Source organism: Hyla sarda, chromosome 3 (genome assembly GCF_029499605.1).
Source record: "Hyla sarda isolate aHylSar1 chromosome 3, aHylSar1.hap1, whole genome shotgun sequence".
Classification (NCBI taxonomy): domain Eukaryota; kingdom Metazoa; phylum Chordata; class Amphibia; order Anura; family Hylidae; genus Hyla; species Hyla sarda.
In genome coordinates, this window is record NC_079191.1 from 226,334,198 (window position 1) to 226,351,718 (window position 17,521).

At 41.1% G+C, this 17,521-nt stretch overlaps 1 long non-coding RNA gene across 1 annotated transcript; it reads right to left on the reverse strand.

Moving 5' to 3' along the window:
* Positions 1–10,284: 10,284 nt before the first annotated feature.
* Positions 10,285–16,909, reverse strand: LOC130362147 (uncharacterized). Its single transcript, XR_008891293.1, has 3 exons — positions 15,819–16,909; positions 10,570–10,661; positions 10,285–10,458 (listed from the first exon to the last, which is right to left on the reverse strand). It is a non-coding gene; the product is annotated as an uncharacterized LOC130362147 (long non-coding RNA).
* Between the last annotated feature and the right edge of the window lie 612 nt (positions 16,910–17,521).

Genomic DNA, 17,521 nt, shown 5'->3' on the forward strand with positions numbered 1-17,521 from the left:
CTTCAATCCCCTGGTTGGACTTGATGGACGTATGTCTTTTTTCAACCATACTAACTATGTAACTATGTAATACTGGTCACTGGAAGTTCAACATGGCACCTCATGGCAAAGTACTCTCGGAGGGTCTGAAAAACCGAATAGTTTTTCTGCATAAAGATGGCCTAGGCTATAAAATGATCCAAGACCCTGAAACAGCTGCAGCACGATGGGCAAGACCATACAGTGGTTTCACAGGACAGGTTCCACTCAGAACAGGCCTCGCCTTGGATTACCAAAGAAGTTGAGTGCACGTGCTCAGCGTCCTATCCAGAGGTTGTCTTTGGGGAAATAGACATATGAGTGCTGCCAGAATTACTACAGAGGTAAAAGTGGAGTCAGCCTGTCAGAGCTCAGACTCAGTCATGTGCAAATTGGTCCGCGTGGCTATGGTCTCAGAAGAAAGCCTCTTCTAAAAATGATGCACAAGAAAGCCTACAGTTTCCTAAAGGTAAGCAGACTAAGGACATGGATTATTTGGTTCAGATGATGCCAACCATGTGAGTTGTACAAAGAAAGAGTGTCTTGCCTACAGTCAAGTGTAGGGGTGGTGTCATGGCCGGGGCTGCATGAATGCTGCTGTCTCTTGGGAGCTACAGTTCATTAACCCGGCCCATTTGGCTTAAAGCACAACTTTCATGCCGTTTAGGCCATATAAAGTAACAACAGTATGTTAAATGGGCTTAGAATATCAATCCAGCATTACCTGTATCTACTTTATTGCTGGTTTTATTATCTCAATAAACACTATAGTATCCAGCAGCAGGTCAGATAGGCGTGGCCAAGGGTTCGCTATGGTTTGAGGATTTCCTTAGTCTTTCACAGGCAATATAAATGGGGTGATGCCTGATTCACTGACCAGTAGACATGTGCAATTCGGTTCGGCACAAATGTCAAATTTACCGAATTTTGCCGTTTTCTTGCATTCGGGCCGTTCCGAATGCACGAAAACATTTTTCGAATATTTCCGAATAGCAGCGATAAAACGAATAGCAACATAACGAATGCATTCGTTATTCTCCGAATGCATGTGGTAAAAAAACGAAAGTAAAGAATTTTTTCTAATTTTTTTTATTGTTCCTTGCGCTACACTGTTTCTGATTGTTAGTTACTGTTTTACTGTTCCTAGGGTGCCTCCAGCTGTTGCAAAACTACAACATCCACCCAGCATGCGGCTGTCTGGGCATGCTGGGAGTTGTAGTTTTGCAACAGCTGGAGGCACACTTTGGCTAACACACGCATTCGCGCAATGCTTTTTAATTCATTTTCAAATTCCGCTGGCTTTTGTCAGAAATGGGTTACCAGGTCAATGACATGCATAGTAATTGCAGTGGGAACATTTTTCATTCATAAAACTGCAGGCTTAATTGGATAATTGCCGTGTAGAACGCTTAGGACACCAAACATTCTACACTGCAATTATCCAATTAAGTCTGCAGTTTTATGAATGAAAAATGTTCCCACGGCAATTACTATGCATGTCATTGTCCTAAATCACCCGACAATCAAACACAATCATTCATACAGCATTTATTCATTCATTCAACATTACATTATGTATTAATATAAATCACATAAAATTATATTATCTTACCTGTCTTCCAATGTTCCGATCTCTGCGGCTGCCCTCTTTTCCTGCACACACACACTCCCGATAATGGTCCCCTGCTTAAAAAAGATTTACCCGAATACCGAATGTATACGAAAAATCAAACCCACCCGAATACGAATGTATCCGAAAAAAATCAAACCCAGACACCCGAATACCGAATGTATCCGAAAAAAAAATGAGCCCCCGGACACCCGAATACCGAATGTATCCGAAAAAAAAATGAGCCCCCGGACACCCGAATACCGAATGTATCCGAAAAAAATTGAAACCTGGACACCCGAATACCGAATGTATCTGAAAATCAAAACTGATAATATTACTGAACCGAAAAAACGAAACGAAAAAAAAACCCGAAAATGTTTCTTCTGCACATGTCTACTGACCAGAATTATATCACCTGTGAAAGACTAAGGAAATCCTGAAAACGGGGAGAGGGGCCTGAGGACCACGCTTGAGAAACATAAGGGTTAAGGGAACCATAAATGCCAACATGTACTGTGGCATACTGAAGTACGTTCACCTCCCTTCTGAGACTGGGCCGCAGAGTAGGATTCCAACGTGATAACTCCAACCCATTTCTCCAAGACAACCATTGCCTTGCTAAAGAAGCTGAGGGTAAAGGTGATGGACTGGCCAAGCATGTCTCCAGAACTAAACCCTATTGGAGCATCTGTGGGGCATCCTCAAACGGAAGATCTCTAACATCCATTATGTCATTATGGAGAAGTGGAATAAGACTTCAGTAACAACCTGTGAAGCTCTGTTGAACTCCATGCCCATAAGACTTAACCCCTTAGAGACTCTTCTATTTTCACCTTAACCCCTTAACGACGCAGGACGTATATTTACGTCCTGCGCCGGCTCCCGCGATATGAAGCGGGATCGCGCCGCGATCCCGCATCATATCGCGTCGGTCCCGGCGCTCATCAACGGCCGGGACCCGCGGCTAATACCACACATCGCCGATCGCGGCAGTGTGCGGTATTAACCCTTTAGAAGCGGCGGTCAAAGCTGACCGCCGCTTCTAAAGTGAAAGTGACCCGGCTGCTCAGTCGGGCTGTTCGGGACCGCCGCGGTGAAATCGCGGCGTCCCGAACAGCTTGCAGGACACCGGGTGGGCCCTTACCTGCCTCCTCGGTGTCCGATCGGCGAATGACTGCTCCGTGCCTGAGATCCAGGCAGGAGCAGTCAATCGCCGATAACACTTTTACACGCCTGTGATCTGTGTAAAAGATCAGTGTGTGCAGTGTTATAGGTCCCTATGGGACCTATAACACTGCAAAAAAAAAAAAAAAAGTAAAAAAAAAAGTGTTAATAAAGGTCATTTAACCCCTTCCCTACCCCATCCCCCTTTTCCCATAAAAAAAATAACAGTATAAAAAAAATAAATAAATAAACATATGTGGTATCGCCATGTGCGTAAATGTCGGAACTATAAAAATATATCATTAATTAAACCGCACGGTCAATGGCGCACGCGCAAAAAAAATTCCAAAGTAAAAAAAAGCGCATTTTTGGTCACTTTTTATACCATTAAAAAATTAATAAAAAGTGATCAAAAAGTCCGATCAAACAAAAATCATACCGATAAAAACTTCAGATCACAGCGCAAAAAATGAGCTCTCATACCGCCCTGCACGTGGAAAAATAAAAAAGTTATAGGGGTCAGAAAATGACATTTTTAAACTTATAAATTTTCCTGCATGTAGTTATGATTTTTTTCAGAACTACGACAAAATCCAACCTATATAAGTAGGGTACCATTTTAACCGTATGGACCTACAGAATAAAGAGAAGGTGTAATTTTTACCGAAATATGCACTGCGTAGAAACGGAAGCCCCCAAAAGTTACAAAATGGCATTTTTTCTTCGATTTTGTCGCACAATGATTTTTTTCCCCGTTTCGCCGTGCATTTTTGGGTAAAATGACTAATGTCACTGCAAAGTAGAATTGGTGACGCAAAAAATAAGCCATAATATGGATTTTTAGGTGGAAAATTGAAAGGGTTATGATTTTTAAAATGTAAGGAGGAAAAAACTAAAGTGCAAAAACTGAAAAACCCTGAGTCCTTAAGGGGTACTCCGGTGAAAACCTTTTTTCTTTTAAATCAACTGGTGCCAGAAAGTTAAACATATTTGTAAATTGGGAAACCCTAAAGCATGGAGGTACTCTATCTAACCCCATAAAAATCTGACCGAGAATTTAGCCAAGGAGTGATACCCTCTCAGCACTCCAGAAAATAGTGGAAATAGACAATCAGTGGTTTGGCTTCTTCTCCAGGGCTAGATATGTTACGAGTGTGTTGGGCTGTATTGGGTGGGTGGGTGTATTTGTGAGTATGTCAATGTGTATGTATATAAATGTGTGAATGAGTGAGAAGAGAATGAATGAGAGTGTTAATCTGCTTGTGGTTCAGAGGATGGTGGTTGAAAATGTATTGTGGGTTAGTTAGAATGGGACTATGTAGAGGTGTGAAACTATGTAGGTGAAAAATGTGGTGTGACTCTGTATCAAATAAATCAATGTCTATGTCCAAGATATGAAAAATTATAATTTTATTGAACTACAGTATAAAATTACATAAAATGGGAGTGCAGGATCCTTGCACTCACTAAGGCAATTACACTAATCAGATACAGTAAGTTGCCTAAGTTAGAATTAATAAAACATGTGCGGCAAGTGTGATATATGTCCAGATAATAATTAATAATTAGTACCAGTGGAGTGTGGTAAGAGCGCCTGCAGTGCACTTGCAGGCGCTGGAGGCCCCCTATTTGGAGCCCACTGTTTGTGCAAAGAGCAACTCAGTTCAATAGACAAGTATAGTCAATAGGTTTAGCTGAATCCACCGGCCCTCTGGGTCACAACAGCGCGGCGGCTGTATGATAAGGTGAATATAGGCAGCACGGCAGCTGTCATGAGATGAAGTCCGGCTGGTACACAGTACCACTTACCCTTAGATGGAGGATGTGGCGGTCCTCAGTGTTGGAGTCGGGTACAGCGGTGCAGGGTCAGGTTCCAGCGGTCCAGCGGCCGGACAGTAGTGGAGTCGGAGGATATGACAGTCCTCAAAGATGGTGTCGGGCGCAACAATGCAGAGTCTGGTTGCAGCGCTGCTGGAGTCAGAGGATATGGCAGTCCTCGATGTCGAGCCCAGGGTCCGGGTGCAAGGGAGCACGGTCCGGAGTCCAGATGTAGGTCTTAAGTTGTAACGCCCGCTCCTAGGTCTGGTGCCTATGTGGAGGAACGGTGCGTGCGGTGGAAATACAGCTGTGATGCCGGTCTGGGTCCCGGTGCAGTAAGGTGAGTTGCAGGGTGCTTCGCTGATGGTGCTAATATTATCTGTGTATGGATCAGCCTAGGACCTTCCTCAGTGATCAACTCCGGCGCTCTTACCACACTCCACTGGTACTAATTATTATCTGGACATATATCACACTTGCCGCACATGTTTTATTAATTCTAACTTAGACAACTTACTGTATCTGATTAGTGTAATTGCCTTAGTGAGTGCAAGGATCCTGCACTCCCATTTTATGTAATTTTATACTGTAGTTCAATAAAATTATAATTTTTCATATCTTGGACATAGACATTGATTTATTTGATACAGAGTCACACCACATTTTTCACCTACATAGTTTCACACCTCTACATAGTCCCATTCTAACTAACCCACAATACATTTTCAACCACCATCCTCTGAACCACAAGCAGATTAACACTCTCATTCATTCTCTTCTCACTCATTCACACATTTATATACATACACATTGACATACTCACAAATACACCCACCCACCCAATACAGCCCAACACACTCGTAACATATCTAGCCCTGGAGAAGAAGCCAAACCACTGATTGTCTATTTCCACTATTTTCTGGAGTGCTGAGAGGGTATCACTCCTTGGCTAAATTCTCGGTCAGATTTTTATGGGGTTAGATAGAGTACCTCCATGCTTTAGGGTTTCCCAATTTACAAATATGTTTAACTTTCTGGCACCAGTTGATTTAAAAGAAAAAAGGTTTTCACCGGAGTACCCCTTAAGGACTCAGGGTTTTTCAGTTTTTGCACTTTAGTTTTTTCCTCCTTACATTTTAAAAATCATAACCCTTTCAATTTTCCACCTAAAAATCCATATTATGGCTTATTTTTTGCGTCACCAACTCTACTTTGCAGTGACATTAGTCATTTTACCCAAAAATGCACGGCGAAACGGGGAAAAAAATCATTGTGCGACAAAATCGAAGAAAAAATGCCATTTTGTAACTTTTGGGGGCTTTTTCAACCACATTTTCAACCACCATCCTCTAACCACAAGCAGATTTACTATATTGTCACTCTCTTTCATTCTCTTCTCACTCATTCACACATTTATATACATACACATTGACATACTTATAAATACATACACCCACCCAATACAGCCCAACACACTCGTAGAATATTTGTAAATTACTTCTATTAAAAAATCTTAATCCTTCCAGTACTTATTAGCTGCTGAAATCTACAGAGGAAATTCCTTTCTTTTTGGAACACTGATGACATCACGAGCACAGTACTCTCTGCTGACATCTCTGTCCATTTTAGCAACTGTGCATAGCAAATGTATTCTAAGGACAGCATGGTGGCTCAGTGGTTAGCACTGCTGCCTTGCAGTGCTGGGGACTTGGGTTCAAATCCCACTAAGGACAACAATAAATAAAGAGTTATTATTATTATTATTATAATAACGTCAGCAGAGAGAACTGTGCTTGTGATGTCATCAGAGAGAATTCCAAAAAGAAAAGAATTTCCTCTGTAGTATTCAGCAGCTAATAAGTACAGGAAGGATTAAGATTTTTTAATAGAAGTAATTTACAAATCTGTTTAACTTTCTGGCACAAGTTGATTTAAAAGAAAAAAGGTTTTCACCGGAGTACCCCTTTTTGTTTTTTCGTCCTCCCCTTCTAAAAATCATAACTCTTTCAATTTTGCACCTACAGACCCAAATAAGGGCTTGTTTTTTGCGTCATCAATTGTTGACTTAATTTATTTTATAATACAACCTGCAGCAAAACCAAAATAAAAATATTTGTGGGGTGAAACAAAAAAAGAAACACCATTTTGTAAATTTTGGGGGCTCCCATTTCTACGCCGTGCAATATTTGGTTAAAATAACACATTGAGGGAGATTTATCAAAGGATTTAGACTGGTTTTTCTTGTCTAAATTTGTCGCACAGAAAGTCGCAGTCTAAATATGTGCGACTTTTCTGCGACTTTTGCTCTAGAGGATTTTTAGAACATGATGCATGCAAGTCTATTTTAGACTGAAATGCATTGAAAAATGCATTGGTGCTGAATTTATCAAAAGCGACTTTTCAGCGACAAGTCGCATAGGCTGAAAGTACGCCGAAATGTCAGACCATGTTGGAGCAGGTTTAAATATAGACTAAAGCATAGATCATGCAATCTGTGCACAGAATTTATCAAGAGCTGTGCGCCATTTCATAAATTAGGTGCACAATAGACCAGACTAACCCTCTGTAGTTTGGTCTATATTGATGCGGGACATAGACAACTTTGATAAATATCCCCCATTATCTTTATTATGTAGGTCCATACAGTTACAAGGATACCCAATTTATATAGATTTTATTTTAATACTTAAAAAAATTGTAAACTACATGCACACAAATTTGTTCTGACCCGTATAACTTTTTCTATTTTTTCCATGTACGGGGAATTATGAGGGCTCATTTTTTTGCGCTGTCGTCTGTAGTTTTAATCGGTATCATTTTTGTTTTGATGGGACTGTTTGATCTTTTTATTAATATTTTAATGGTATATGAAGTGAAGTGACCAAAAATGCACAATTTTGTGCTTTGGTATTTTTTTACGTGTACACCATCAACCGTGCAGTTTGGCCCTTATATTTTAATAGTTCGGACATTTACGCACACGGCGGTACCACATGATGATTTTTATACTTTATTACATTTTATTTAAAAAAAAAAAAAAATGGGAAAAGGGGGGTGATTTAAACTTTTAATAGGGAAGGGGTTAATAAACTTTTATAATTTTTTTTTTTTTTTTTCATGGATGGAGTAGGCAGAGTCCAGCACAGTATTAAAGCGATGCGTTAAGTTTATTCAGCAATCAGCCTACATGGAGAACAGGTGATGCGTTTAGGCCACGGTAAGTAGCCTTAGTCATACTAGGGTATGACTAAGGCTACTTACAGTGGCCGAAATGCGTCACCTGTTCTCCATGTTGGCTGATTGCTGAATAAACTTTATGCATTGCTTTGATACTGCGCTGGACTCTGCCTACTCTATCTATTTATTCCAAGAGACCTGGGTCCGGTCTTGTCTGTGCCGCGGTGTAGAAAGGAGGGTGAGCTGTACCGATAAGCTTCAGTCAACCCCATTTTTTTTTTACACTTAAAAAAAAAAAAAAAAAAAATGTTAGCCCCCATAGGGGGCTACAACATGCATACTTCTGATTGCTTACACTGTTCAATGCTATGCCATTGCACAGCATTGATCAGTGGAACCGGCGCTCTGCAGGCATGGAGCAATAGATCGCCGATCGGACGACTGTGAGGCAGGTGAGGACCCTCCTGTCGTCCGGTAAGCTGATCGGGACATCGTAATTTTGACGAGATAGTCCCGATCAGCTCTGCTTAGCTGGCGAGATTTTTACTTTTGCTTTAGACGCTGCAATCAACTTTGATCGCGGCGTCTAAAGGGTTAATGCCCGGGATCGGGACCCATGGGGTTTAACTCGTTCTCAGCCGATGAGAACGGTTTTAACCCGTTATACTGGACCAGGGCGTACAGGTACGCCCTGAGTCCTTAAGGATCGGGGATGCAGGGCGTATGCATACGCCCTGCGTCCAAGAGGTTGAAGGGGTACTCCGCTACTCAGCATTTGGAACAAACTGTTACAAACGCTGGAGCCGGCAGCTCGTGATGTCATAGCCCTGCCCCCTCATGACAAGTCTATAGACTTGCAATAAGGGGGCGGAGCGTGACATCATGAGGGGGCGGGGCTATGACGTCACGAGCTCCCTGCTCCAGCGTCCGGAACAGTTTGTTCCAAATGCTGAGCAGTGGAGTACACCTTTTAAGTCAGTGCTGCAAAATAATGGTGGCCACACAAAATATTGACACTTTAGGTGTACTCACTTTTTGAGGGGACACAATATTAAACACTTATACAGGCTGTGCACTCACTACTTGTCATTTCTTCAGTGTTGTCGCATGAAAACATATAATAAAATATTAAATAGAAAACTGAGGGGTGAACTCACTTATGTGAGATACTGGCCCAGATTTATCAAACTGTGCGAGAGAAAAATAGAGGGCTTTTCCCACAGTAACCAATCACAACTCAGCTAATGAGCTCTGGTAAAGTGAAAGCTGATCTGTAATTGGTTGATGTGGGTAAAATCACTCTATTCTCTCTCACACAGCCTGATGAATCTGGGCCAATGTATCTATTAATGTTATCGATAAAGCAGGAGAAATTTAGAGATTCATTTAGACCAATCTGGTTCCAATAAATCCTTCTCGTATATCCACTTGCATTTGACTTGTAATAAGTGGAAACTGGGATAAGAGGTTATTACATTTCTTGGTACCGATTGGATACCTGTAAATTTCATGGGGTTTGGATCACCATTGTGAAATGTATGTACATGTCGAGCTACAGCTGTATTACGATTGTTAATTATATAGTTGTAGTGGTCTAAATTTTTTTGGTAGAACTCATTTTTTGCCTACATAGTCATAAGGGCACTCACGTTGGGCAAGATAGATAATACCCTCCGATTTACAATTTATAAAATCTCTGATCCTAAACTGCCTTACAGTAGATGTATCAAGAAAAGATTTTGAGACTGAGATTGAACTACACGCCTGTAAAGGTCTCAGAGCATGCCCAGAAGCCTTTCCAATTAATTACAACAGCTTCTGTCTATTGTTAATGTCCATGGGTCCTGCTGTAAAGCATATGACTAAATGCTTCTGAAAACAGCTCAGGCTGCCCCCATAATAACTTACAAAAAATTGATTAAAAGAAAACTGTCAGCTTGCTCCCCAGCACTAATCAGTGGTACTGGCTGGTAGTGTGGGGGATGGTGATCAGCTTGAGGCTTACCGTGCCAGGATCCGCCGTGCCATTCGGCCGTAATCTTCAATTTTCGGCATATGCTAATGAGGTGCTAACTGGAACCGGCCGGGCTAACTGGCACTCTGACGTCAGCGCCGCTGGCTGCAGAGCCGCCCCGCTCATCAATATTCCTCCCCTCCCTCCGCCTCTCCCCACTCTGTAATGAAGAGAGAGGGGAGGAATATTGATGAGCTGGGCGGTGGTGACGTCAGAGTGCCAGTGCCTCATTAGCATTTAGCGAAAATTGAAGATTACGTCCGAACGGCACGGCGGATCCGGGCACGGTAAGCATAAAACTGATCAGCATCCCCCTCACTAACAGCCAGTACCGCTGGTTAGTGCGGGGGGAGCAAGCTGACAGTTTTCCTTTAAAAAAAGTTACAATCAGACAATAGAAAGAGAAAAAGAATATGTTTCACCATCTGGCTTTAATCAGAGAAAAGAAAATCTAGGCGATAATTCTCTTTAAGGCTGGGTTCACATATATGTCCAGATAGGAACGATGTATGAAATAGGTTGGAACTTCTGCACCCGGCAGGCCATCCATTGCCCCATAGACTGAAACATGGTGCAGCACCAGAACTTTAGACCATCAGTTCCCCTCCAGTGTGATTTTGGTGGTTCCTATGTTTCTTGGTTTGGTTCCTGCATGCTACATGAATAAGAATGAGCCCTAGGTTCAGCACTCCAGATGGACCAGTTCAAATGTGCAGCTGAATTGTATCACACAGAATAAAAGTAATCTAAACGCTTTATAGCTTACCTGGGTAACACCTTGGTTCTTCAGCAGAGCCAGGAAGCCTGTTATATATCACCAACAGCAGCACCAAATGGATCTAAATACACAAATGTGAACTAAGAAAAAACAGAACCTGTTTTTAAATTCAACCCACTGACTTTTATGTGCTGAAAACGGTCAGGGCTGCCATCCCTTACACAGCTCAAAGCCTGCCCCTGAGTTCCCCCCATTTTATAATCCTATATTTCTAATTACATTATTGCAGAGTGCGGTGCAGTAAAACACTGTGCTGCAAAGTTATTTTCTGCACTGTACTAATATACGCTATTCTGAATACTTAAATCCTCCCTAAAAATCAGCCCAAAAATTTGCCAATAATTCCACATATTGATCATGTAGAAGTAGATACCAGCAAGCGCTCTGCAGAAAGCATATGGGACCGCTTCTCTGATCGGAGTCGTAAATATTTCCTCTTTTTTTTAATTTTTTATCTGGCCTGGACCGTGTCATGAAGACACCTCTTTACAAACTCCCCGTGTGTGTATGTATGTATGTATGTATATATATATATATATATATATATTTTTTTTTTTTTTACAGACTAAAGGTTTGGACACACCTTCTCATTCAGAGTTTTCTTTATTTTCATGACAATGAAAATTGTAGATTCACACTGAAGGCATCAAAACTATGAATTAACACATGTGGAATTATATACATGACAAAAAGTGTGAAACAGAAAATATGTCATATTCTAGGTTCTAGCCACCTTTTGCTTTGATTACTGCTTTGCACACTCTTGGCATTCTCTTGATGAGCTTCAAGAGGTAGTCACCTGAAATGGTTTTCCATCAGTCTGAAGGAGTTCCCAGAGATGCTTAGCACTTGTTGGCCCTTTTTGCCTTCACTCTGCGGTCCAGCTCACCCCAAACCATCTCGATTGGGTTCAGGTCCGGTGACTGTGGAGACCAGGTCATCTGGTGCAGCACCCCATCACTCTCCTTCTTGGTCAAATAGCCCTTACACAGCCTGGAGGTGTGTTTGGGGTCATTGTCCTGTTGAAAAAATAAATGATGGTCCAACTAAACGCAAAGCGGATGGAATAGCATGCCGCTGCAAGATGCTGTGGTAGCCATTCTGGTTCAGTATGCCTTCAATTTTGAATAAATCCCCAACAGTGTCACCATCACACCTCCTCCTCCACACCATCACACCTCCTCCTCCATGCTTCACGGTGGGAACCAGGCATGTAGAGTCCATCCGTTCACCTTTTCTGCGTCGCACAAAGACACGGGGGTTGAAACCAAAGATCTCATATTTGGACTCATCAGACCAAAGCACAGATTTCCACTGGTCAAATGTCTATTCCTTGTGTTCTTTAGCCCAAACAAGTCTCTTCTGCTTGTTGCCTGTCCTTAGCAGTGGTTTCCTAACAGATATTCTACCATGAAGGCCTGATTCACACAGTCTCCTCTTAACAGTTGTTCTAGAGATGTGTCTGCTGTTAGAACTCTGCGTGGCATTGACTTGGTCTCTAATCTGAGCTGCTGTTAACCTGCGATTTCTGAGGCTGGTGACTCGGATGAACTTATCCTCCGCAGCAGAGGTGACTCTTGGTCTTCCTTTCCTGGGGCGGTCTGAATGTGAGCCAGTTTCTTTGTAGCTCTTGATGTTTTTTGTGACTGCACTTGGTGACACTTTCCACCTAGAATATGACATATTTTCAGTTGTTTCACACTTTTTGGTTATGTCTATAATTCCACATGTGTTAATTCATAGTTTTGATGCCTTCAGTGTGAATCTACAATTTTCATAGTCATGAAAATAAAGAAAACTCTTTGAATGAGGTGTGTCCAAACTTTTGGTCTGTGCTTCCATATATAGCTGTAGATCCCCTCTGTTCCCCCTTTTTGAAGCTGTAGACCCTCTGTGCCCCTACAGACATACTGCCTCCAGCCATATGCAGTATATGACTGGAGGCAGTATGTCTGTGTACTGGTCTGGTGCACCGGTGCTGATTTTCGGCACATTGGAGGACATAATCTAGGACATAAGGACATGGTAAGAACTGATTTTACCTTATATAACAACATGTTATATATATGGTAAAATCCGCTGCCAGGTTCCCTTTAAAATGGGTTGTTTTAATACCCTTCTCCAGAGATGGAAAGTCAACATGAAGGCTTTTTGTTTGTTCCATATGTCAGTGTAAAATGACATTGTAGGAATAGTCATCATCTTGATTTTTCATGTAGAGTCTCTGTAATATGGATACAACGCAGCACGAACCTTTATGTCATCTTGGTTCAGCTGCTGACAAGAGTGTGATGACTGAAGTTCTGCAAATTTCTAAAAATGTTTCACCTCTGCAGATGCAATAATAACCATGACAAATAAAACAAGTGGTCAACAAAATACATTTTTATTTACATCACACATTGCATTTGCTGTATTTGCTTTATGAGGCACATCAGGAAAAAGATGATTACCAGCATACTGGACAACAATGTAAATACAGTATTTGCACAATTTATATATCACATCTAAAAATAAATAGCAGCTATGATAGGTACATTTTTTTTCCCTTGAAGATTAAAAAAAATATAAAAACAAAACAATTCTCAAAATAAATACTCGCTCTTTACAGACCTTACCATTGCTTGTTTGCATATTATACATTGAGAAAATGACAAAACAATGTACGAAGATAAAGTTTTAAATTATATGTATCTATTGTTAAGGAAATTGTGAAGCAGAAAAGGTCTCACTTTCTCTGTTCTCCGGCACCCACTTAGGGTGCATGCAAATTTTGCTATGCAGTTCCCGTATACGGTTTCAAGTTAAACTGTATGGAACTGTATAGAAACTGTATGCATTGACTTAACATTGTAAACCGTATGTCAAACGCATCATCCGGTTTTGAGTCTTATACGGTTTTGTCCAGTTTTTTTACCCGTACCCAAAACCGTAGTCTACCACGTTTTTTGGTCCGGGTGAAAAACAGTATTTAACCGTATATGTTTGTTTGTTTTTTTTTAACATGGGAGTCAACGGCAACCGTACAGAACTGTATGTGCGTATGGTTCCACCCGGTTTTCACCATCCGGTTTTTGACTTTGCACAGTTTTTTTTTTCTTGGAATTTCAATCAAACAAGTGAAACTTTATTCAAAATGGAGTCAAAAGTTAAAAATGTATACTTTGTTTCTTAGATAAAAACGGATGCAATCGGACATCATTTTTCAAACCGTATACAGTTTTTTACCGTATACTGGTTGAAATTTGTACACACGTTTTGATACAGTTTAGTCCATTTTTGAGGAATCAGTTTTTCATCAAAAACCTGATACGGGAACTGGATTGCAAAAAAGGGGTGTGCATGCACCGTTATGCACTCTGCACGTCTTCAGAGTATACCTTCTGAGACAAAAGGTGCTGGTGCCAGTGCGATCAACATGCGTGGGGGTAAAACCACACCTGCATGTGTTGGCCAACAGCTTGTAGTGACATCCTGCAGCCACTGGACATCGCATGCGGGTGTGGTTTTGCCTGCACATGAAGATTTGGTCTTGGAACGTATAATTCCGACGCATCAAAGGCAGAGGTAACATGAAAGACCTTTTCTGCTCCCTGAAAACCCCTTTAAGAGAATCAACATCATAGGTAGGACAACTGTCCATATACCTTAGCAGCCAAAGTAGTATCCAGCGCGGTGGAGTGCAAACAGGAAACTTTTATTTAAGATACATGGACAGCACAGGTTTTACCTGTGCTGTCCATGTATCTTTAATAAAAGTTTCCTGTTTGCACTCCACCGCGCTGGATACTTCTTCGGCTGCTATTACGTATTGGACCGGAGGCACTGCCGGTTAGTCCGTGCGCAGGTGTGGGAAGCATTACTGAGGTGAGCCGTCTTAAACAACCTTTCTACTGTCCATACACCTTATTACAGCATATAACACTTAGAGGTCCCCTTACTTAAGAACCCCTTCTACTAGCAGGAGCAATGTCCCAAATAACGTCTCTACAAGTGGCCAGGACTTCTGTGTTAGGTGTGGGGGCTTGTCTACTGAGAAGGTACCTTAGAGAGGATGCAAGACGGAATTAATTGTGCAATGTGATGTCTGGGAGACTTGTGGAGTTAGAATGTGTTTTTTTGCAAGGGCTTGAAATAATTTTGGGTCTCAGTCTGAACTGTAAGTTCTGAAGTTTGAGGTCTTCAATTACTTGTAGGTTCTTACATCTGGAAACTAAATTAAGGCCAGGTTCATCCCACAATTTTGCCTTTATATTGCATGGATACGTCAGCATCCTGTCAAAGTTAGATACTGACATATCCATGCACAGCCATACACTTTATAGTCCTGATTGACATCAGCTAGTTACTAAGTTTGGGTCATTTTCCAAAAGTATGTGTGTTTAGACTCAACTGTAAAGCATGATTTGCTGTACTGTAGGATACGAAACTAAAACACACTCCGGAAAGTTAAACAGATTTGTAAATTACTTCTATTAAAAAATCTTAACCCTTCCAATAGTTATTAGCTTGTGAAGTTTTCTGTCTAACTGCTTAATGATGATGTCACGTCCCGGGAGCTGTGCATGATGGGAGAATATCCCCATAGGAGCTGGACAGCTCCCGGGACGTGAGTCATCAGAAAGCAGTTAGACAGAAAACAGCAACTCAACTTCAGAAGCTAATAACTATTGGAAGGATTAAGATTTTTTAATAGAAGTAATTTACAAATCTGTTTAACTTTCCGGAGCCAGTTGATATATAAAAAAGTTTTGGCCTGGAATACCCCTTTAAAGTCTAAGTGGTATCCCATTTTGACAGGGTCATGCAATGTATTTGTGCAACATAAAAGCAATTTGTGGTACCTCTTTCTCGAGAAAAAAAAAAAAACAGGATGTGTGTGTGCCATTATAACTCATAATTCTGGACAACTTCTGTAATTGTAGGGTCTGACTTGGAGCTGAATTTATCTTGACGTTTTGCATATTACTTGTTTTTAGTATTTTGTTTTCTCTACTAAAAAAATATATATATGCTGGGTTTCCCTGAGAGATTTTTTTCCTTTAAAGGGGTACTACCATGGCAACAGTTTGTGTTCCATGCTTTATCTCCTATTGAGCTATATTATAGTTTTTTTTTATTTGTTTTTTGTTTTTATAAATGTGTGTATAGTTTGTTTTGTCTGACCTTTGTCGTTTGGAGTAAGTCTGGTAGTTTCAGCTATTTCCTGCTCATGCCGAGCCCTTTTTTCTTTTTACCTTGCGGAGTTTCAGTGATCGTTTTGTCCTCATGGGGATGGGTTCCGTGATTTGAGCCTGCCTTCTCTGTTCCGCCTCCCGCCGCCCATCTGTTTATTATTCATACTTTCGTTCTGTGATCCTCCTTCTGCCCGTGGACATGACCACATGACTTTACAGCCTCGTCTTCGCTCAACCAATGAACATTCCGTGAAGTCATGTGACTTTAGCAAGCCTCGTCTTAGAAAACTGCAAGGTTTTGCAAAAGTCATGTGACTTTTCAGCCTCGTTTCCGCGATCAAATGATGCTGTGATATGAATTTTGTGCTGCACCAATTACACATGATGCGCAGCGCATGAAGCTATTCCATGGTGGCTAAAGGAGGATCACATGTTAAGAGCCAATAAGAACAAAATGGCAACAGGGATGGGAAAAAAGACACAGATGGCAGACTAATGAAGGAAGGCAAGCCTGGGGTGGACACAAAAGGGAGTAGGAAAGGTCAAAGATGAAAAAAGGGAGGACACAAAAGAAAAAAAAAAAGACTCACTGGGAGGATGGGAAATGTAGTTTCACATAGCCCACAAACAGGAAGGAAGGGAAAGGAAACCAAAAGACGAACGGTGAGTCAACTGAGGTTAAAAAAAAAAAAAAAAAAAAAAAAGAGGAGACAAAAGGAATGGTAAGACAGCTACAATACACACAACCATTGAAGCAAAATAATAAGAAAATAGGATGGAACCCCTTTAATAAATAAAAAGGTTGGGCAGTAAGAGCAGAGTCTTCTTAGTCTACAGGACTTATTCTACAAAAAGACATAACTTTTGTTTAGCATTGTTTTTTGTCCTCGGAACACTGCCTGCTAATTTTTTCTCCTCCATTATACAGTCTTTGTGGCTTTCCAAAAATAAATTGTATTAGTATAGGTATTTTTTATTTGGCTTTTTAACAAGTCTTGATCATGTGGCTTAAGAAAAAACACACCATACCCAGAGTTTGTGATAACTGTAATTGCTTCTTATCCTTAGCCTATCAGTATTTAGTACATGCAGTATTAGAGTGTTTACTCCGGTCGGCTCACTGAAATGCATTACATATGGGCCGGATACGGGAGCACCCAGTTTTCGCTACAACCCCCCCCCCCCCCCCCCCCCAAAAAAAAAAAATCAGCATAACATCTCTCCATGTAAACAGGGGATTAGCTGTTGACAATAATGGAAATGAACAGCCGCATAAATGATGGATGCAATCTAAAAAAAACAAAAAAGAAGCAGATCTTCTCATAGGAAAGTATATTGTGGACAACGAGTGGAGTGCTGTAGGTGGGTGAGGGAACCCCCAAATTGTAAATCGCTCACCTTGTTGGGTTGTGTAGAGAGACACAACCACTTAGCAAGCGCGTGGGGTGATACAGCCTTCCAAGGATCGGCGTGGAGCGTGCCAGCCAAAAAGTGCAATAAATCCAAAATGAAACAAATAAAAACCTGGAACAATTCACTAAATCGTAGGGGGGGAAAAATCATCTACTTATTTGGTGGATCGTGCCGTCAATCCAGATTTTTTTCTTATGTTTCATTTTAGATACATAAATGATGGAGTGATTGCTCATGCATGTGTTCCCTCCCAATATTTGACCTGTCTAAAGGATCAGCACTCATACTGGGCAGTTGTCTTCCTGTGTAAAAGGAGCCTTAGTATCTGTACACAAACATATTAACTGTAG